This window comes from Ambystoma mexicanum, chromosome 11 (genome assembly GCF_040938575.1).
Source record: "Ambystoma mexicanum isolate Mex_15411 chromosome 11, UKY_AmexF1_1, whole genome shotgun sequence".
Classification (NCBI taxonomy): Eukaryota; Metazoa; Chordata; class Amphibia; order Caudata; family Ambystomatidae; genus Ambystoma; species Ambystoma mexicanum.
The window spans coordinates 157,755,005-157,777,101 of record NC_090934.1 but is presented as its reverse complement, the minus strand read 5'-3'; the positions used below and the strand labels follow the sequence as shown (position 1 = coordinate 157,777,101).

Sequence of the window (22,097 nt, the reverse complement as noted above, 5' to 3'; positions counted from 1 at the left end):
ACATGGAGCGGACAGCAGTGCATGCAAGTGCACACTTTGGCGGTCACCTTCCTGGCCATATGTAGAAATATTGGTTATGTGTGGTTGGATGTTTAAGGTCAAGGCACAGAGTCTGCGATTTAGCATTTAACCTCTTTACTGTACTGCCAGCAGCAAAGAATACATTTGAATGAATAAGGGAACAAAGAAAGGAAAGCACCTTGTAACGTGGCCAACGTGACCCAGGTGCATCCGATCCTCATTAACAGTCTTTACATATCAACAAGGCGTAGGGCACATCCATTTATGCGGCCAGATGCCTGAGGTTGGGTACGCAATACAAATCTAATAATACATAAATAAATAAATAATGCGACCCTGGGCTTTGCTGCTGCCAGCAAGTTAATGAGACGTGCCTGTGTTTTTTTCCCTAATGTTCATGATATGATACTCATATGGTATCTGCACTTGCTGATGTGTTAGATGTGCTGCTTTTATTCGCTCTGTACTTCCTTCTTTACACAGGGTGTTTCAGTCTCTTAAAGCTCTGGCGGCCTTTGTGGACCGGCTCCGATGCCACCCCAATGAGTGAGGGTCCCCGTAGCTGCGGGTTGGGCATCAACGCTTTGGGGGTGGAGCCAGGGACGTCATGTGTGGGTCCCCAGGGGTCGCAACTGCGACCCCGTTGTCTCCCTTGCTACCCCTAAAAAATAAAAAAATAAAGGTTTATTTTTTATTTTTTAAATGTAAGCTCATGGGCTGTTGTCAGCACCATGTGGCTCTTTGTTTCTGGAGTGGCTTGCTTTCTTGTTCAGGCCTCTCAAAAAAAAAAACAGGGGGGTTCCACAAGTATACCACTTTCAGCAGTGACTCTAAATAAGAAAGAATAGGAATAACAAATAATTTGTCTTTGTGGAATTCTATACAATACTTGCTAGACTGATTAATGGTTTACTTTATTTCAGTCACATTTCAGGGGGTGAGTCACTGATTTAGTCTGTTCTTAAACACCTCAACTCAGCCTTTCATCTTTCTGAGGTCGATAAATGAGTACCAACAAAGGTTGGGTGATATTGTATGTACATTAGTTCTATATAAAGGGCTTTAGCTTAAGTGCTGTATAATAACACATCATCATTTGCCCTTGGATGTCTGCTTGCCTTCACAGTAATTTGGTAATATTAGCATATACGCACTATTCAAGATATATATGTCGATCCATTCTTTTATGAAATGTATATCACAATATAGTGATTCCGCAACCATATTTTTTGTAGTGTACTTGGGAACAATGCTATGTGATGCCACTTCCTGTTTTGTTAAGGGTAAAAGGTCGTGTTCCATCGCTTACCGTGATGTCACTTTGGGGTGGGGTCAAATGTCATCTCTTCCTATGATGTCATCAGAGGTCAAGGGTCGCGTGATGCTGCTTCCGCTACCCCTGGCATCCCTGGGTAGAGCCCTCCTTTCCTTGGTTGTCCTCCCTTGGCTCCCTCTTCTCTATGTGCTCCGAATCCTGAGGAGCAATTTTGGTCTGGAGTTCTCCGGACCTGAGGGATGACATTGCGAGGCACCTTTGACTAAAAAGGTGGGGGCAGGCTCCAGGCAGTCTGGGTTTGATGGAGGAACAAATCTGCTTGGTGACAAATTCATGAAAGTTATCTCCAAATATGTTGAAATTTATTTGTCTTTGGATAAGGCTCAAGCATCTCTAAAAAGTGTTTTTGGGATCGTGTTTTTGGGTGGGTGGGAAAAGGACTGGTCTCTTTCACGGCCACCTTAATCAAGGACCCACCAGACAGACATGTCCTTCCAGGTGGCTACCTTTTTTCCCCAGCGTTCGAGAGGATGGAAGTCTAGGGCGTCAGCCCACAGAGGTTTACACAGAGAAAGAGTGTCTGTTTCCCTACTTAGCCCCCAATTCTTTCCAAGGCAGTGACTGTGGCAGTGACTGTGTTTTTCCATTATTGGTGCACTATCACTCATGATTGTTGGGTATTACAAACCAAAATAGGAAAAGGAAACACAGTGCACACCCATTAACTGTTTTAGTCAGTTGATGTCAGAGATTTGAAGATATCTGTATTACTCAATTATTGAATATTTAAGGTGAAGGGGAGAAGTGCTCAGCCTTGGTATCAAGGCTGGGAAAATATGAACAAGAAAAGGTTTCCTAATGAGGAAACCTGCGTCCCCTGTACACTTCCTAATTGACCTAGGCCTAAATGAGTATTTGTGGGGGATAGTCAATTCGTTGAATCTCCAGAGATGAGAGAACTGGCTAGACCATCCTCTTTGACAAGACAGTTTATATACTTGATAATGGTTAACCTCTTATAAAGAGTGTGCATTTCAAAAATAACATAAATATTATTTGACAACTTATAAGTTTGGTTACAAAACAATTTTATTTAATTTGTTGCACCAGACCCAACGCGTTTCGAGTATATGTCATTCTTCATCAGGGGCAATGATTCATTCTCATACAATTTCTATAAAAGGAAAAACAATTGAATTTACATTAGAAGTCTGGGGAGTACAGGGGATGCGGGTTTCCTCATTAGGAAACCTTTTCTTGTGGATATTACAAACCATCAAGGGTTCCGCATTCCATTCTACGATTCCCCAATACACTTTGTTCCTCCTCCAATGTTTTTCTCCACAGAGAGTGCGGGCTTAGTGCATCTAAATGTTCAGGACCTTCTCTGGGATTTATAGTTTTACAAAGGTAGCGGGCGCCCCTCTCTCGCAAGAACAGACATGATAACCTGTTCAGTGGTTATTAACCACTTGAGAGTTCGCAGCCACTGCTTTTACTCACTGTGCCTTTCACAGATGGGAAATATCCATTTGCATATCAGTCTTTGTCCTGCCCAGGGGCAGTCCAGCACCGAAATACAATGGCAATTCCAATCTGAACGAGAGTACCACCAGCAACCCCATACACGTGTTTCACCCTTGTTGGGGATCATCAGTGAGGTGAAGCTGATGCCTCTCTAAGCACAGTGAGAGGGAGACCACGTCTGGTTGCCCCCAGGAGACCTAGGGTTACCAATCCCAGGTTCCTTAATAAATAGTTTTACAAAGGTAGCGGGCGCCCCTCTCTCGCAAGAACAGACATGATAACCTGTTCAGTGGTTATTAACCACTTGAGAGTTCGCAGCCACTGCTTTTACTCACTGTGCCTTTCACAGTGAGTAGCCTATATGCGGGTGACCGCTGCATGAATTACAAGGCAAAGGCCAGTGCATCCTGTTCGTGAAGCCATCGTTTAGTTCTGTTTTTGAAGGATTGGATGGCTGACACATTCCTAAGATCATTAGGTAGGGAATTCCACAGCTTAGCAGCCAGTACTGGGAAGCTCGAACCCCTAGCTGTCTGGAGCTTGAAACTGGGGATGGTTAGTGTGTGCGCCTGTGCTGATCTTAGTGGTCTGGAAGCTGTATGTTGTGTGAAGCACATAGCCAGGTAAGCAGGTGCAGCATTATTCTGTGCCTTGTGTGTTAGTACCAATGTTTTGAGTGAGATGCGAAGTGTAATAGGTAGCCAGTGTAGGTTGCGCCTGGCAGAGGAGATGTGTGAGTGCCTGGGGATGTTGAGAGCAGCCCTAATGGCGTTGTTCTGGGTGACGTGAAGTTTATCAAGGTTCCTTTGACTAGTCCCTAAGTAAAGGGCGTTACAATAGTCAATTTTGGACATGATGAGGGTTCTGGCTAGGATCAGGCAGTTGTCCGTTGTCAGGAATGGGCGACATGCAGTGATGAGTTTACACGTGTACGATGATGCTGATACTACTGAGTTGGTTTGTCTATTGAGAGAGAGAGAGTGGAATCTAGGTAAATTCCAAGTGTTTTTGTGATGTTGGTGACTCGAATCACATTCCCATCAATAATGAAGGAGTTGTATTTGGGGTCATGTTTCGTGAGTTTGGACAGAGAGCCTAGGATGAGTAGCTCGGTTTTCTCATCGTTAAGGCAGAGCCCGTGGTGAGCCATCCAGGCTTCGATGACCGAGTAGACGGAGTTGAGTGCGTTGACATCAGTTACATAGTCACCAGTATCTGGGTGTCGTCCGTATAATTCGTGTATGAGTCACCCAGATGGTCAAGAATATCAAAGAGAGGTTTAGTAAACACGTTGTACAACGTGGGCGATACACAAGACCTTGAGGGACACTGCAAGGGACATGTGCTGTGTCAGCCGCAGCTAAGGAGGAGAAGACCCTCATGGATCTGTTTGCCAGGAAGGAGCTGATTCAGGAAGTAGCTGGGTCAGAAAAGTGAGCGGCTATCTTAAGGTGATGCCAGAGGATTTGGTGATTGACCAAATCAAATGCAGCAGAGAGGTCAAGGAGGAGCAAGAAGGCTTGTTTGCCCTTGTCCTTCAGGTCCTCGATTTGGGTTTTCAAGTCAATCTGGGCTGTCTCCGTGCCGTGTCTTGGGCGGAAGCCAGATTGTCTAAGCCCTAGTAGGTTGTTAGTATCGAGGTAATCCTGGATTTGGAGATAGGCTGCATGATCCAGAATTTTGAGAACGTAAGGCACTGTGGTGATGGGCCTGGAGTTAGAGGTATTGCTAGGGTCAAGGTTCGTTTTTTTAATTAGGGGGATGACCCACGCATCCTTAAGGTTGTCGGGTACTATGCCCGTTTCGAATGATGAATTGATAAAGGAGGTAATGAATGGAGCGAGGTCATGAGCTGCTTCCTTTACGATCGGTGCAGGGCAGGCATCACCTTAGCAGTTGGAAGGCTTAAGCTTCATGATGATGTTTTCGACTTCCTTGGTTGTAAGGGGTGAGAAGCTGAAAGGTTTGAATAAATGCTTCGGAGCAGGGGTATTGTAAGACTGGGGGTTGCCTGCAGAATCCGAGAGGTTGCTCTTTTTTATATTAATTTTGGCTTGGAGAAAGGCAATTTTGTTTAGTAGTGCTTTTTGTATATTGGAACACCATTCAGTGTCTGGGGTGCATGTATCCAGTGGAGCGACTGGGGACTTAAGTTCCTTAAGGATCTTGAAGAGTTCCTTGGTGTTGGATTGAGATTGTGTGATCCTGATGTTATACACTTCTTTTTGGCCGCTAGGATAGCTACTTTGTAAGTGAGGGAGGCGGTTGTAAGGTTGTTTGTTTACTAGTGTAGGTGAGTGTTTCCAATGTGACTCATCTTTTCTTTTTATCTTTACGCAGTTCGCGTAGGTGAGGGATGAACCAAGAATTAAGATGGTTGCAATGTTTTTGTTTGCGCAGTTTGAGTGGGGCAATAGTGTTAAGGGCTTTTAACATGGCATGGTTGTAGGTGTCAACTAAATTAGTTGGGTCCGAGCAAGAGGGAGAGGCAGAGTTCAGTAGTGGGAGGATAAGGGGGAGTAGTTTCTCAACCGTAATATCCTTCTTGTTTCACGTATAGGTTGGCAGGGCAATGCTAGGTTTGTCAGTGGGAGGGCTAGTATTAATAGAGAATATTATTTTATGGTGATCAGACCACGCACATGGTGTCACGGAGGTTACCTTTAGTGCACAGTTCATGTCTGAAACCCAGTCAAGGGTGCAACCCTTGATAAGGGTGGGTTCATTTACATGTTGGGTGAGGCCGGAGTCAGCCAGAACACTGGCTACGTCATTGGCTTTAGTATCATTCAAGTCCTTTTATCCCAAGTTGAGGTGGCCAAGTATGATGATTTGAGATTTAGGCTTAGTGCTAGAGGCTAAGATGGGTGAGATGTCCTCAGTAAATGTGGAGGTAGGGCCAGGTGGCCTGTATATGAGATGCACTAAAGCTGTGTGATTGGGAGAGATCAGTAGTTTAATAGAGAGTAGTTCAGCTGATGGCAGTTGCAAGGTGTTAGCAGCTCTGAGATTAAGCGAACTCTTAAATATAAATGCTTATCCACCCCCCTTTGTTTGCTTAGTATCCCTGTCGCCTCTAATGATGGAGTAGTTAACAGGGATGGCTAGGGTCAGGGCAGGCTCCGAGGCCGCGTGCAGCCAGGTTTCCGTGATAGCAAGTAAGTCAAGGTTTTCTGTCACGATGAAATCTGCAATGTTTAAGTGTGAAAACATAAAAATTGATATGAGGCTGGGAAGCCCAAAGGAAACACACCAACACAGGTTACAAAGGACATACAAAGTGCTTTATTTAAAAGCTACAACAGTTACCAAAGTCAATTGACAAACGGATAGCTATTCGGCTCTCAGAGTAACGTAACGAACTTCAACGAGGGTTCGATGCATTAGTAGAGAGACCGTACATTGGAATACTTGGGCTTTTATATCCTTTATCCAGCCCTGGCCAACCCCCTTGCGGGTTAACCATTCTTGGGACCAGGCCTAGGGTTCCTTGCCAGGTCAATCCCATAATGTATGCATTTTGATCAGTTCCGCTGATACAGTTGTTCATTTACACATAGGTCAGGGATAGGACAAGGTCTCAGTTCGCGACCCCGACAAGTGGCCTGCAGGCATATTAATTATTTCGTGTGTGTGGCGGCCAGAATCTCACTCAGAATGTCAGTCGGCCTCTATTTTGATGTTCAGGGTGACTTCCACTTTACAAGAGAACCTAAAATGGCGGCTAAATCCAAGATGGCGACTTACATAGCTTTTCATTAAGGTCAAAACCTTGCCGCAGAGTCTATTTACATGATAGTTTAGACAACTTGGCGTAGGCCAATACACATTCAAATACTGCGATAGGAGGCATAATATTATTTCAATTCCAACAGACCCTCCTTTTGGCCTATGCCAAGTGCTAATATCATTTCTAATACTTTTGCAAATAACTCCATGTGTTGTCATCCATACATCCCGAATCATTGTCTGTAATATCTATAGCCATTAGGTCGTTCATCAGAACCTCTTGTAACACGAAATCTTTAGATGCTGTATCTGGGGCATATATTCTATGCCCTATTGTGCTCACTGCTTGGGCACAACATCCCCCTAGCATTCCACATATACTCGGAAGACATTGAAAACAGCAACAAAGGAATAGCAGGATCCCCAAAATAACTAGAATAACAGAAAGCACCTTGCTAAGATTCCAATCTCCTACAGGGATATGTACTTCAGAACTAAGAGTATGCAAGTTCTGTATTGCTTTAAAAATTGTCGGCGAGGAATCTGGTCGGAAAACACAGCAAGCGGACCCCACTAGTTTGCATACTCCACCTCGTTCTGCCAGAATGACATCTAATGCCATCCGATTTTGAAGTGCTACCAATCTTATTGCTTTTTGTTTTAATGTCATATTGTAGAGTATGTCCGTGGTCCGGTTGATTGTTCTCTCCAGTACCCTTGCTAATCCCCTAATGTTCTCCGAGTTTGTTATTTGTCCCCAAAAGGGCACAACTGATTTTGCTATATCCCCCAATACTTGCCCAGGGGTATCTCCGTTCTTGTCCCACCATGGGCGAGCCTCAGAAACCTCCAATGTACTAGCTACAAACACCCAGGGCAACAGGATTCCTAAATAACAGGTTCCCTGCCTATCCTTGGGCAACCAGGGAAATGCTAAACTACCACAAACAAAATAAACAGGCCCCCCTACATACAGAGGCCTGTTTTCTCCAGTCAAATTTACAATGTTCTTACAACCTTAAAAATCTCCCATTGGCCGAGTGCCATTTCTTTGTACACAAAAGGGGACCGAGTCAGGGCTATGATTTATAGAGTAAGAAGGAGGCACGGCGTCCTTATTGCCTATCAGAGCCATTTTAAAGGAAATTAAAGTTTGAAAGGGAAGAGACAGTTTATCAGACGGCCTAATAGAAGCGACATTAGGTTTACTTCTATTCGCTAAAGCGAGCATCCCAGGGGAGTTAATTCACGTTTCTCAAAATCATTCAAATTAGTTCCATCAAAGTTCCCTGAGATGCTATCATTCCAACGGCCAAAGAATAGTGCTCTAAGAGAGGCATAGCAAGCAGTCGTTAAAGGTAAAGGGTGAATATACCATCCCAGTCCCTTGTTCCCGTGTTGCGGTAAATGAGTACAAATCCAACAATTACTCTTATTAAAAATGGCATGCGTTGCATTCATTACTATCATTAGAGTGTTATTATATTTTTGTCTATGTTGGGAGTCTCTAGGGGACAGTGTGTGAAGGTGTACAGAGGGAGTCAAAGCAGTTGGTACAATCTCGGTCGGTAGTAAAGGTTTTAGAGGATAGATTTCTTCAAAGTACCAAAGTCCTACAGCAGTAATTGCAAAAATAACAATTATCGTTATCAAAACACAGCAGTACGTTTTCGGGGCCCAGGCACATTGCTCATTGTCCAAGTCGGTCACCCCCTTATTCACAAGTCCAGTGCGGGGAGCAGCAGTGGAGGTGGCAGGCATTGTAGTTCCTCAATCGACGACCCCAATGTTCGTTGCTGGCGACGCTACAGTCGCGCGATTTCTTAGTCCTTCCCAACCCTAGCCAGCAGAATCCCTTTTGTTCAACAGAAACTTTCTTATACAAAAGAAAATTTCCAATCACTTCCCTTTTCCAGATGCACGAAAAACCTGTGCCGTAGTTCTATTTTCTTCGTCGAAGATTGTACCTGGTGGTACCCAAGATTGTTTGATCCGCAAATAAGGCGTCGTCACTTCCTGAGGGAAGCGACGTATCGGAGGCGACGGTAGTCGCAGAGCTTGAAACAGTGTTTTCCGGAAGTGATTTTTCAAGAGAGTGCGGAGACGAAATGGACTGTTCCCCAAGCTCCTCGGGCTCAGAGAAATTCTCTGACGCACTCACAGCGCTGTTCGCTACTCCAGGATCAGAGATTGTAGCATCAGCGAGGGGTTCTGCTTCTTCTGTAACGTGTGGCGTCGGGTGAGGAAGTTTCTTGACATGCGTCACGTGGATCCAGTGTTTCTTCCCAGCCACCAGCACTGCTGTCCGAGTGACCAACAGCACCTGGTAGGGTCCCTTCCAACGAGGAGCGAGACAGGAAGACCTTTCGTAGGCCTTCACTAGGACCCAACTTCCAGGCTGTATATCGTGTCCTGGGCCCGTGAACCGTACAGGTAAAGCTAAAAACACCTGGTGATAAATGAAATACAGGTTTTTAGTTAACTGGTTACAGTAGTCTACAAGCAATACATTTTCCACCTCTCTCAGGGCTTTAGGTTTTGGGAGACCCCAAATATTAGCAGGTCTCCCCATCACTACCTCAAATGGAGAAAGCCCAGTCTTAGTTTGAGGTGTGGTACGCATAGCCAATAATACAATAGGTAAGGCATCTGGCCATTTCAGTTTGGTATCGGCACATGTTTTTGCAAGCTTATTCTTTAAGATACCATTGTGTCTTTCCACCAACCCAGCACTTTGAGGATGTCTAGCTGGGTGAAATCGTTTCTCAATACGTAAGGCTGTGCATATCTGCAAAATTACTGCTGCAACAAAATGAGGACCATTGTCCGACCAAATTACCCTTGGGAGCCCAAATCGAGGAAATAATTCTTTTACCATAATCTTTGCACTGGTCATGGCGGTAGCATCTTTAACGGGGAAAGCCTCGACCCATTTACTGAAGGCACAAATAATTACAAGAATATATTTCAGATTGTTACACCGTTCCATCTCAATAAAGTCAAAGTGAATGACCTTGAAGGGAACAGAAGGGGGCCCAAAGCTTCCCCTTGGAGTTACTGTCCCCTTACCCACATTGTGCTGTAAGCAGATCATGCAATTTCGGACATGATGTTTGGCAGTCTCCGGAATCTTGTTATTCACCCAAACTTGTTCTAACATTTTCGTGATCTGCTGAGCACACACATGTGTAGGACCGTGTGCCATCGTAACCATTGCCAGTACGTATGAATCAGGGAGCAACCATTTTCCTTCAGATGTATCCACCCAACACCCATCACCATCTAGTTTCCCCATTCCTTCGGCCCACCTTTTAGATTCTTCTACTGTGGCATCAGTTTGAATATCTCGCACAGACCCAATACCTTCATTCATTATATAAGCATCTTTCATTTCCCTCAAAGCATACATGTCCGTGCTAAGGTCTGTGGCCGTTTGCCTGGCTATCGGGTCCACAAAAGCATTCCCTTTTCCCACATCATCTATGACCTTACGATGTGGTGAACATTTCATGATCGCTAACTGCCTAGGGAGTGAGAGTGCCGAGAGTAATTGTACTATCAAGGGGCCATGCTGGATCTTGGTCCCATGTGAGGTCAGGAACCCTCTTTCCGACCAGAGCCTCCCAAAGTTGTGAGCCACCCCAAAGGCATACTGGCTATCAGTATATATATTTACTATACGCCCTTGGGAGAGTTCACAAGCTCGGGTCAACGCTATAATCTCTGCGGCCTGCGCGGAGTTATGCAAAATTCTCTTTGTTTCAACAACTTTACTCAATGTAGTAACTGCGTAAGCAGCTGTAGATGTACCATCTGAAAGTTTGAAGCAGGAGCCATCACAAAACAGCTCCCCTTCTGCATTGTCCAAAGGAGTATCTATAAGATCTATCCTGCCCTTCGTTTCTTGTTCAGTGGTATACAGGCAATCATGCAATTCTTCGTCACCGCAAACAGTGTTTTGCGGGAAAGGTAAGAGTTCAGCCGGATTAAGAACACAACACCTCTTAATTTGAATGTGAGGGGCAAACAGAATTAATTCATACCTTGTTAACCGTGCAGAGGTGAGGTGTTTTGCGTTTGGGTTTTGTTCAATAGGATATCTACAGAGTGAGGTACCACCAAAATCAAATCATGGCCTAGGACCATTCCCTCACTCTGTTTTACAGACGCGGCAGCAGCAGCGACAGCTCGCAAACATCTTGGCAAAGCGCATGAGACAGGATCAAGGGCGGAGGAATAGTAGCCGCACGGCCTATTCTTCCCTCCGTGTTCCTGTGTTAACACAGACAAAGCACATCCATCACATTCATGCACAAACAACACAAAGGCCTTGTCATACCCAGAACCGGTGCAGAGCATAACGCGGTTTTGAGAAGCTAAAATGATCGTTGATGTTCCGATTCCCATGGCAGTGGCAGAGAAATGCCCTTCTTCATCAAAGCCAACATCGGTTTTATCACTAGCGAAAAGTTCGGGATCCACAACCTACAGTAAGAAGCCATACCTATTAAGGCTCTAACTTCCTTCTGTGTATTTGGAACAGACATGCCAGAAATGTGTTTTTATTCTTTCAGGTGTCAATCTTCTCCCCTCCTTTGACAGGAGGTAGCCTAAATAGGCGACCTCCTGACAACAATATTGACATTTTTTGAGCGAAGCTCTATGACCATTTTTAGCTAGATGAACAAGCAACAGTACAGTGCCTTCTTTACAAGCACTTTCAGAGTCTGCAGCCAAAAGCAAATCATCAACATATTGAAGCAGTGTACAAGTAGGTGGCAATTCAAGGGTGTCGAGCTGCTCTTTCAAAGCTCTACTATAAATGTTTGGGCTTTCAGTATACCCTTGAGGTGCCCTTGTGAATGTAAATGAGCGTCCCCCCAAGGTGAATGCAAACAAATATCTACTTTCCTTATGTATAGGGTTGCTAAAGAAAGCGGTTTTTAGATCCACAACGCTGAAGTGCGTAGCCGTAGCAGGGATCATTGTCAATATTGTCGTCGCATCAGGCACGATTGGAAATTGTGGGGCGACAACTCTGTTAATAGCACGAAGATCAATTATGAACCGGTATGGAATTGCATTGTCGCCTTTCTTATATACAGGCAAGATCGGACTGTTACACAAACTACCTGTAATCTCCTCGATCACCCCACGATGCACAAAATCGGAGACAATGCATTTCAAAGCATGCTCGCCCTCAACTGATATTTTATACTGCGGAATGCGTGGTAGTTTCACTCCATGTTTCAAAACTATTTTAACGGGCTCAATCTGTAATACCCCGACATCATCGTCGTCAACCGCCCATAAACATTCCGGGACAATGCTAAACTCAGGAGGTAAAGGTCGAATCAGAAACTGAGAATTAGGAAGTTGCTGTGGTGAAACCGTCAGCCGTACTCCATCAGAGGAACAATGAATTACTGCATTCAATTTCTTTAACAAATTCAACCCCAGCAAATTCTCTCCACAGTTCGAAGTGAGAAGAAAAGGGCAATGGTCTGTAAAGGGACCCAAAGAAACAGACACCGGTGAAGAAACAGGACAGACAATTGGTATACCAGAAAACCCTACGGAAACTTTTGTTTGCCCTGACAGTGGAATGTTTGGAACCCGGGAATGATCAATGGAGCACTTCTGTGCTCCAGTGTCTATCAAAAACTGGTGTTTCCTATTCCCTATTAATAATTCAACGTAGGGGCCTTTCTGATTAACGGGAATAGTTGAAGGTTTCAAACCCTGCTTCGGGCAGTCCTAATGAAATAGAGTATCGTCAGAAGGAAGCTCTTCAGAGAGGTAGGCAGCAGAAGGGTGATCAAATATGTTCCTCGAGTCCACACTCGAGGTCTGATTTTCCAGCGAAAAAGGTTGCTGAGGATCTTGTGAAAACTGACCTCTATCAGGGCCCCCTGCTCCAGGGCAGCCCCTAGGTCGCCTACCCATACTCCCAAACGCACTGTTTGACCTTTGTCGAAGGACGGGGCACTGTGCTTGCCAATGACCTTCCTGGCGGCAATAAGCACATTGATTAATATTCACAGGACCCAAAGGAGCATTTCCTTTTGGGACATACTGACCTCTGGTCTGTGTCGTGCCTTCTCTGGGGTTTCTAACAATTTGTTGTAATAATACTTTGGTTTTCAAATCTCCTTTCCTCTTTTCAATTTTGTCCTTCTCATTATTAACACGGTTCTCATAATACTGAGCCATGTGCAAAACCTCAGATTGAGATTTTGACTGCCAAGCGCTCTCAGAGGACATAATCTGTGACTGGATGTCAGGCAACAATCCACGTACAAATTTGTCCACAAACAACCTTTTCCCAGACTCTGTACCCAAATCCTGTCCACTGAAGTCAGAAAATACCTGCTCGAATCTGTTAAAGAATTCGGTGGTGCCTTCAGTTTTCCCTTGAACACAGGCCGTAAGCTTGTCCCAAATAATTCTTTTCTCTGGAATTATAGTTTTTAATTTTGCGACAATTCTATCAGGCAAAGTAAGTATTACCTGTGGTGGTTTCTCACCTGCTGGTCTTTCCCCATCAATCCTAATCATATTAGCCCACGTATCTCCCAAACCTGGCACATCGTCTATTGTCCGAACCTGCTTCCATACATCTACGGGTAGGAGTACAGGAAATAGCAAGTCAATATCACTTAAGGTGAACACAGAGGACTGCAAGACGGACTCTATTTCTTTGTAAAACCCCGTTGGGTTTTTCCTGATATCGGGAACTGATTGTCTAATAGTGTTCACTTCCTGTCGTGAAAACGGGACGTGAACGAATTGTGATACATAATGTGCAGGGATATCCATAGCGGGGGGCACCAGTCCCAGCGTTGGCGGGAATCTCAACTTTTGGGACAAAGGTCGGAGGAACCTCTCTCATAGGCAACTGAGATATAGGTACCTCCGGCCGCTTAATAAGCAACAGAGCCAGGTCGAGCGCTAAGGCAGCCGAAGAAGTGTCGGGCGAAAAAGCCCTTTTACAAATCCCCAATAATTCTATGGGGCAACTAACCTTCTTTCTTACATTCTTCTTGCAGGTACTGTACCATTACCTGAATTACCTTTCTTTGCATTTCTACTGTATACTGACTATACGTGTCATATACTTCATCTGGCGGAATCGATGAATCCGAGATCCATCGGATCGCATCTTTGGTACAAATTCGTACTTCCTCAGGTGCCGATCTACGACACGGAAGGAACCGTTTCTGTACATACATACTATCATCTTCGTCGTCCTCATCTCGTGACTTTTCAGTCTTCCTATACTCAAACAATTTTTCAACATGACCATATACTTTCTGCTCTGTGTCCCTCGAAAGTGCCAAAGCATTTAGATCTCTCACCCCTTGGGGAAGATCCGAATTTTGTAATCTATCCCACATCACACATAAATGAGTCCCCAAATCTTCGATAAAAATATTTTTCTCGGGAAAACTGTTCAAATTAGATAATGTGGAAAAAACATTAACTTGATCACCTTTCTCCATACAGTGCTTAGCCCATGCAAACAATTCCTGTTTCTTATCTGCAGAAACAGTATTACGAGTAGCGATATTTGATCCTGCACCTTGATCAACTGTGGTCAATACGGGGCCACTCGGGAGTGGAGGTGCAGGTAGATTTAATAAAAGTACAACTATGGGCGCAGGAGGAAGGGGTGGTGCGATAGGTGGAGGAACAACAACTAGAGGAATAGGAACAATAGGTTTTACAGGGGGAGCAGGAATAACAGCAGGAACAACAGCAGGAATGGGCAGAGCACCCAAAATAGGATCATACGGAGGTGGCGCAGAGGCACCAGGCCTGCGTTCGTTTAACAATTTTTCAATAAATTCTTCGGAAACATGGAAATCTTTGGAGGGGTACATTTTCTGGATTCCAAGTGAAAAAGCCCTATCCATATTTTTAACTGAATCTGAATGTTTTTCTTTATCATATAACAATGCTTCTTCGGCATTTGTTTTATGACGGCGTGCATGTTTATCCCTACTTTTAAGCTGCTGTAACGCTTCTTTTTTCCAATTCTGTAAAACATCAAAGGCTGCAGGTCTGGCCTTCTTTTTTAGCAAGACTGATTCTAGGTATTCAATACGGGGGATCTCAAAACTGCCGTTGATTGGCCACTGAAATTCGGAGGCATGTCTGGTCTGTCTGTGCCAAATATCATTAAATACTATACTACCAATGCCATACTTACAGTACATAGTACATGCCGACGACCCCTCCTGTGGTGCCGGGCGGCTAAATTCCAAAGATTGTCGATCGCTGCGGAACAGAGCCCTAAAGCAGCTAGACAATTTCCCAGGCATTTCGCAAAAAATTGGTGTTACCTGGTCAATAATTGTGTCTGCAGATACAATACGCCAAATTCAAATTGTCAGGGTTAAATTAAGAGCCGGGTCACGACTGCACCTGACCAAACCTAAGGAGGACTGTACGGTTTATCAAAGAACTTACCTAACGAATTTTACCTTGTGTTTGGTGGTTTCGACAAATCTGCCCGCCTCAAAAATGGACCCTCGTCAAGATGCCGTGTCAGACCACACGACTATCGTCCAAGGATCGGATCGTGCAGCGCTGCCGAGGTATCGCGTCTCGTTCGGTCGGGCCCGCAGAATCACACCGTCAGATCCCGGTTCGATAGTCTGCGCCAACCTTCAATGATCCGGCATCAATCTTGAGGGTCCCTATTCGGGCGCCATCTGTGAAAACATAAAAATTGATATGAGGCTGGGAAGCCCAAAGGAAACGCACCAACACAGGTTACAAAGGACATACAAAGTGCTTTATTTAAAAGCTACAACAGTTACCAAAGTCAATTGACAAACGGATAGCTATTCGGCTCTCAGAGTAACGTAACGAACTTCAACGAGGATTCGATGCATTAGTAGAGAGACTGTACATTGGAATACTTGGGCTTTTATATCCTTTATCCAGCCCTGGCCAACCCCCTCGCGGGTTAACCATTCTTGGGACCAGGCCTAGGGTTCCTTGCCAGGTCAATCCCATAATGTATGCATTTTGATCAGTTCCGCTGATACAGTTGTTCATTTACACATAGGTCAGGGATAGGACAAGGTCTCAGTTCGCGACCCCGACAAGTGGCCTGCAGGCATATTAATTATTTCGTGTGTGTGGAGGTCACAACGGCCAGAATCTCACTCAGAATGTCAGTCGGCCTCCATTTTGATGTTCAGGGTGACTTCCACTTTACAAGAGAACCTAAAATGGCGGCTAAATCCAAGATGGCGACTTACATAGCTTTTCGTTAAGGTCAAAACCTTGCCGCGGAGTCTATTTACATGATAGTTTAGACAACTTGGCGTAGGCCAATACACATTCAAATACTGCGATAGGAGGCATAATATTATTTCAATTCCAACATAAGGCGTGGGCAGGGATAGAACGTTTGTTAATAAGTGCACCTTTAAGTTTAGTCACAGTGTTGGAATGATTAGCAATGGGGGTAGCGACAATTATTGGTGCCACAGGGTCAAGGGTGTTTTTTGTTTTTTCCGTGCTAGAGATGTTCATGTGATAGGACCAGTGATGACATCTGGATTCTAAGCTTTAGTTTCTAACTAAGGTGTCACAAGGTTGACCCGGGAGGTTGGGCGATATGAATTTGGTCAGGAGAGATAGTGTGTGTTTATGCATAGTGGCATTCCGTATGCCTGAATCGGAGAAAGTGTGGTGGCAGGCCGTTGAGGTGATGCTATTGTACAAGCGTGTGCCAAGCCTGGCATTCCTGAGGCTGGTGGGGCAGGGTTGGTTGGGGGTAGGTTTGGTTGTGAAATGTTGTAACCAGAGGGCTGGTGCATTAAGGTATGGGTTGGGCGAAGTCATGTTGTATGGCGGAGGTGCGCTCAGTAGGTTTGTGTCCATTGTGGAAAACAAAGATGTGAGCATTATGGGGGAAGTTGGTGTGTGGTTAAGCTATAGGCCAAATATGGCCAGAATGTTGAGCAATATATAAGGGGCGAGATGTGGGTTAGGCAGATGTGTGAGCTTTAAGGTACTGGTGTGCAAGGCTGAGAAATCCTGGTGTGGTCTAGGGGCACAAAACATGTTAGTATATGAAGTCTGCTAAGAATTTCAATGGACTATCCGCAGCAAGGTGCGACAGATAATGCCAGGCAACCTAGCGTGGCGCGATGAGTCTGTCAGTGCCTAGCAATGATTAAGTGTAGTCAGACATAGAGTGACCTAAGCAGATACAATGAGTATAAATGCCTAGGACTGACCAAATGTAGTCTGCTATAAAGTGACTAGAGCAAGCACAGTAAGTATAAATGCCTACCAGTGACTAAATGTAGTCAGACATAAAGTGACATAAGCAAGCACAGTCACTAGAGCAGGCACAGTGAGTATAAATGCCTAGCAGTGACTAAATGTAGTCAGACATAAAGTGACCTAAGCAAGCACAGTGACTAGAGTAGGCACAATGAGTGTAAATGCCTAGCACTGACCAAATGTAGTCCGCTATAAAGTGACTAGAGCAAGCACAGTGAGTATAAATGCCTAGAAGTGACTACATGTAGTTAAACATAGAGTGACCTGAGCAGGCACAATGGGTGCGCATTCATAGCAAAGACTACACATTCATGCAATCCGACATAGAGTAACCTGAAAAAGCACAATAAGTGAAAATACATAACAAAGACCATATGTAGTCAAACCTAAAGTGTACAGTGGCGCATTAGGTACAAGAGCCATGTGCTGACCAGACTAGCCGGTAAGTAATGAACTACGGGGACACATGGATGAGATGTAATAATGATGACTGGCACTCAAATGGTGCTCACGGGATGTACGGTGGATGGACAGTGCAGGTCCATAGATGAAAGCTGCAGCTCAGTGTACAAGGCCCGATAATATGCAAACAACGTGCTAGAGGTCTGTTTTAGCAGCAGAGTCGAAAAAATCTTAGGAAAATGCTTTACAGGCAGTGCATACAAATGCTGAGGGGCTATGCATTGGTGCAAAACTGTGGTTATGGTATGCAATATTTAGTGGGCGGCCAGCGGGCACAGTGACAGTAAAGGCAGAGCGGCTGCGTTAGGGGCGAATAGCACAGCGGTGCAGGTCACGAGAGAGTTAAATGTTTCGATTGATCCGACGAGAGAACGTACATGTAACAGTTAAGTGATGTCTCTCTAGAGCGCTGAGCAAACACTCACAAGATGGATGAACAGTGCCTTTGGCTCTGAAGGCGGTATCAGGAGGCTAGAGCAGGGTCTGTGGTCCCTGGCTCCGACTGCTCATGGCAGGCTCTTGACAAAAGCCCTTGTGTGTCGTGGCCTTCGTGTGGAGGGCCGGCTCTCGCCAGCCGGCTCTGATTGGGCAATAAGAGTGGGACGGCAGCCAATCAGAGGCCGCTTTTGGCCAGTTGAGGAAATCAGGAGGCTGATGGTCGTTGATGCTCTTCAGAGGGTGAAGGCTCTACACCCCCGGAAAGGGCTTAGATTTTCAGATCAGATTGTACGCTCTCAAGAGGCGAGGACAGAGCTACACTGCTGGTTGAATCACATGCAGGCCTGGAATGGCAAAACCATGTTTCCAATGACTCCAGATCTAATCATCGAATCCAAAGCCCTTCTCCTAGGCCGGGGGCTTGTTGCGGTTCCTTTTCCACAGGATTCAAATGATTCAATTCAGGAGAGGGAACTGTATGTCAACTGCGTAGAGTTACTGGCAGGCTCCTTTTCACTAAAGAGTCGGGCAAAGGACAGAGTGAATTGCTGCATTTTGTTGAGAATGGACAATGTATCAGCAGTCCAAAATGGCAACACAGTGCGGGGTGTGGGGTCCAAGACCCTGCTTGTTAGTGGAAATGGCAAAAGTTTTTGCCACTTTTGCCTCGACCAGTAGATTGTGATTCAAGCAGAATATCTTCCAGGGCTACTGTGGAATTCCAGCAACTGGAGACTTCATCTGTCCGTTTTCCCTCAAATTTAACAGTTATGGTGTCCAATGAAAGCAGACCGGTTAGTTCCTCGACTGAATTGCCCTCACCCATTTTTCTTTTCAGTTGTCGACCGGACCCAGAGACAACAGCTTTGGATGTATTCCGACCGTATTGGTCCAAGATTAGAGGGTGTGAATTTCATCCATTCAAAAACATATTTCCTGACTTTTTTGGCAGGTGAGGGTACAGATGGCCTGTCTGGTCCTAGTAACCCCCCTATGGCCATCTCAGACTTGGTAACCAGCCCTTCTAAAACTATCCACTGGTTCTCCTCACCTTTTCCAATTTTCCCAGAGATACTTATGAACCCGGATTGGGAGACCCATGAGTGCACCTGGGGCCTCTTCAGCTGGCAGTGTGGAAGATTTCAGGGGTTCCTAGGATGTCCAGGGATTTTTGGGTTCAGCTGCTTCCATCATCAGTGATTCTTGGGTGCCCGAGATTTCAAAAGGTTTTCGATTGGCTTGAGGAACTTGAGTTCGCTGGTGTGCAGGGAGCGGCCTGGATCCCTTTGCGGCACCTCCAGTAGAGGTAGTTAATTTTCTGTTTGGTTTATTTGAAAAAGGTAAAGCTTTCGGAACCATAGGTCATATATTCATTGATTTCGTCGAGCAATTTCTCTTTCAGGAAATTTTATTTGAAAACAGTCTTGAATGTTTCGCAAACTGTGGTAAATGCGCTTTGCATGCGCAAATCACAGCCTCTGTGTCTTGACTTAAAATGCCAATTTTCTTAGCAAATTTTGTAGTTAAACCTGAATTTTAATAAAGACAATGAAGGTGTAGATTTCCCTCCAAACCTCCTTGAATCCCACCCTGCTCAAACGATGTTGCCTCACCTTAAGAAACCACCTCTGCATAAACAGTGGTGCATCGAGTAAAAGACTACAAGAGACCGGGTTACTTCACCTTTTGGTTGATGGAAGATGTTGTACTATGACAAAGTAGTGGATGCTCGTTACACGTTGCTGATATTTATAGACCGTCAATGAAGTTCACGTTACAAGGTGCTTTCCTTTGTTTTTTCAATCTATTCAATCAAGTATATTCTTTGCTGCTGGCAGTACAGTAAAGAGTTCACAGAAGCATTTTATGATGACAAAACCCCATTGGAAAAGGCTCTGTGAATCGGGCCCTATACCTGAGTCATCTTTACTAAAATTACGATTTTCCTGCACAACCTGCTAAGAAAATTGGTATTGTAAATCAACATAATAATAATAATCATGTTGACACGCAAGGAACCTATGCATGTTGTGAAATCCATGTTCTAGTGTTGGGATTCACATGGAAAAAGCACTTGAAAATGGGGACTCGGGCCACCTTCTGCACGTAATGTGTACGCCACATAATGCGTAAATGCCAAGGAATTTCCTCCTGGATTGAAATATTTTGATTCTTTCTACACACTTGCTAAAAATGTAACAGCAGTTGGCACCTTTCCCACGATAAAGGTATACGTTAGTTGTACAGATAAGTGTACACATGTTTGTAAATGCCCATGAAAATGCACGAACATTTATATTGCCCTTCTCTCGCACACCCATGGGAACACACACTTTTGCTGACGTGGAAATGTACAATTGTGTGCTGTACTTATTTGCACATACATTACTCACTTGTAATTTAGGCTTTCACATCAGATATGGTGTCTAGGAGGAGCGATGACATCACAGGGAAAGTAGAGTGGTGGGAGGAGTAAGGGGGAGAACTAGATCAGCAGAAACAGCAGTAGAGTGTGAGGGGAGATTGAGCATGATAAACAAAGACTGAATCAATCAGGGTGTTTCTTAGGCACTATCCAAGACCCCATTCAATCACTAACAACTGAAGAGAGTAGTAGGGGCAGCCAAAAAGTCCCTGATGGAGTTAGACGGCCATCCTTTAGGTCATCAGCTGTAGTATAAGACAGCGTCAGACATTAGGGGTAAACTTTAAGTCGCACCAACCAGGCATTATGGACACCTGTGTTAAGGAGGAGGTTTGACACTAGAGGAGATAGAGAGAATGACGGCCATAGGGCCCATGAAAATTCTAATAACTACTGAACTCTCCTTGAGACCTGGAGTGATTCTTGTATCATCTTTGACATTGCGAACATTTTTGGAAGTCAAATTATGACTTTAGAAAGATAAAGGCATGACTGGGCATGGATAAATATCGAATCCTTGTCCTAATGGCAGCTCCTAATCATCGGAAACGCTCACACTATGGATAAAACGATCTAGTCCCCTTTTGAGAATTGTGCACCTCAACTACATTGTGGGTAGAGAAACCTTGTATTACCAATTAAAGCAACCTCTCATTGGATTCCCCAGGTGTGCTCATAAGCCAAGCAAGCAGAATAGTATAAGTTTAATTTAATTTAATTTAATATTTATTGTGTTATAGTTTAAATCATAAACTTTACACAAATTTAACATTAAATAACATATAAAATTGAAACATAATCCAAATACAATTTCAAATACGAATGATTCATACTCCAAATTCAGTTTAGATACAAATAATTAATGTCTTTCACAGAAAAAGAAGAAGAGAAAAAAAATGAAATAAATAAAATAGATTAAAATATCTAATTTATATACATATATTTCATACAATCTATTTAGTATTTACCTACATATGATGAATGTCTAAAGAGTTATACCCAATCTAACTTCAATTTGTAACCAAATAGTGTACAGGACTGTCAGCAAACGTATGCTGTTAGAATTGAGACAATGATGCCAAAATAAGGCTTCCCCAATATGTGTGTTTTCGTGGACATAACTGATAAAGAGAGGGGAAAATATGCTGGCCATCTCGGGACATTCAGTCAATAAATGCTTTGCCGTCTCCAGCTGCTCTTTGTTTTTACATAGTCGGTATATACGATTCTCAGTGGCAATCATGTCTTTTCTCCCCGTGGTCATAAGCGTGGGTAGTTGTTCCAATCTGAGCAGCAATACAAAGATGGACAGATATTCAAGTATTTCTGAGCTTTCCTAAAATCAAACAATCTATATTGCACAAAGTGGTAACTACTCAGGCTCTTAAGATGTTTGAAGTTCTCCAGCCAATCCCAGAGATCTATGCATCTGCTCAGTGCTCTGTTTACTTCCTCTTATTTACCATCTCTTGGTTGCCAGCCTATATCGCGAAACAGATTGTTCATCTGGTCAACGGTTGAGGCAATCGAACTTTCCTTTTCTAATTCCTGGTGGACCGCTGTTAATAGTCCATTACTTGCATCTCGGGTCATTCTAAGATATAACGAAGCCCTCTTTTTCAATACTAAAGCCTTTAAGGAGGTCAGACCCAATTCTAATCTGATAATGGCTATAGGAACGGAGGGAGATAAACCGAGGACGCGTCGCCAGAATTTACCCTCAAGCACCTGTAGCCATTTCAGATCAGACTCCAGTAGGGCTTCCAGACCGTATATTACCGCCGGAGCAAAAACCTGGATATAAAGTTGGCGGGTCCCCCACAAGGTAAAACTGCCTTGCCTAGCAGTAAATCTATAAAACAAGGCGGTCAATTGTGCTGCTTTAATACGGCACGTTTGTTTACAGGCAAC

General features: G+C 44.3%; 1 protein-coding gene across 1 annotated transcript in view; it reads left to right on the top strand.

Annotated features, from left to right (window-relative positions):
- Positions 1–22,097, top strand: part of IFNLR1 (interferon lambda receptor 1) — a 425,551-nt gene that overhangs the window by 149,870 nt on the left and 253,584 nt on the right. The gene's annotated exons all lie outside the window — the stretch shown is intronic.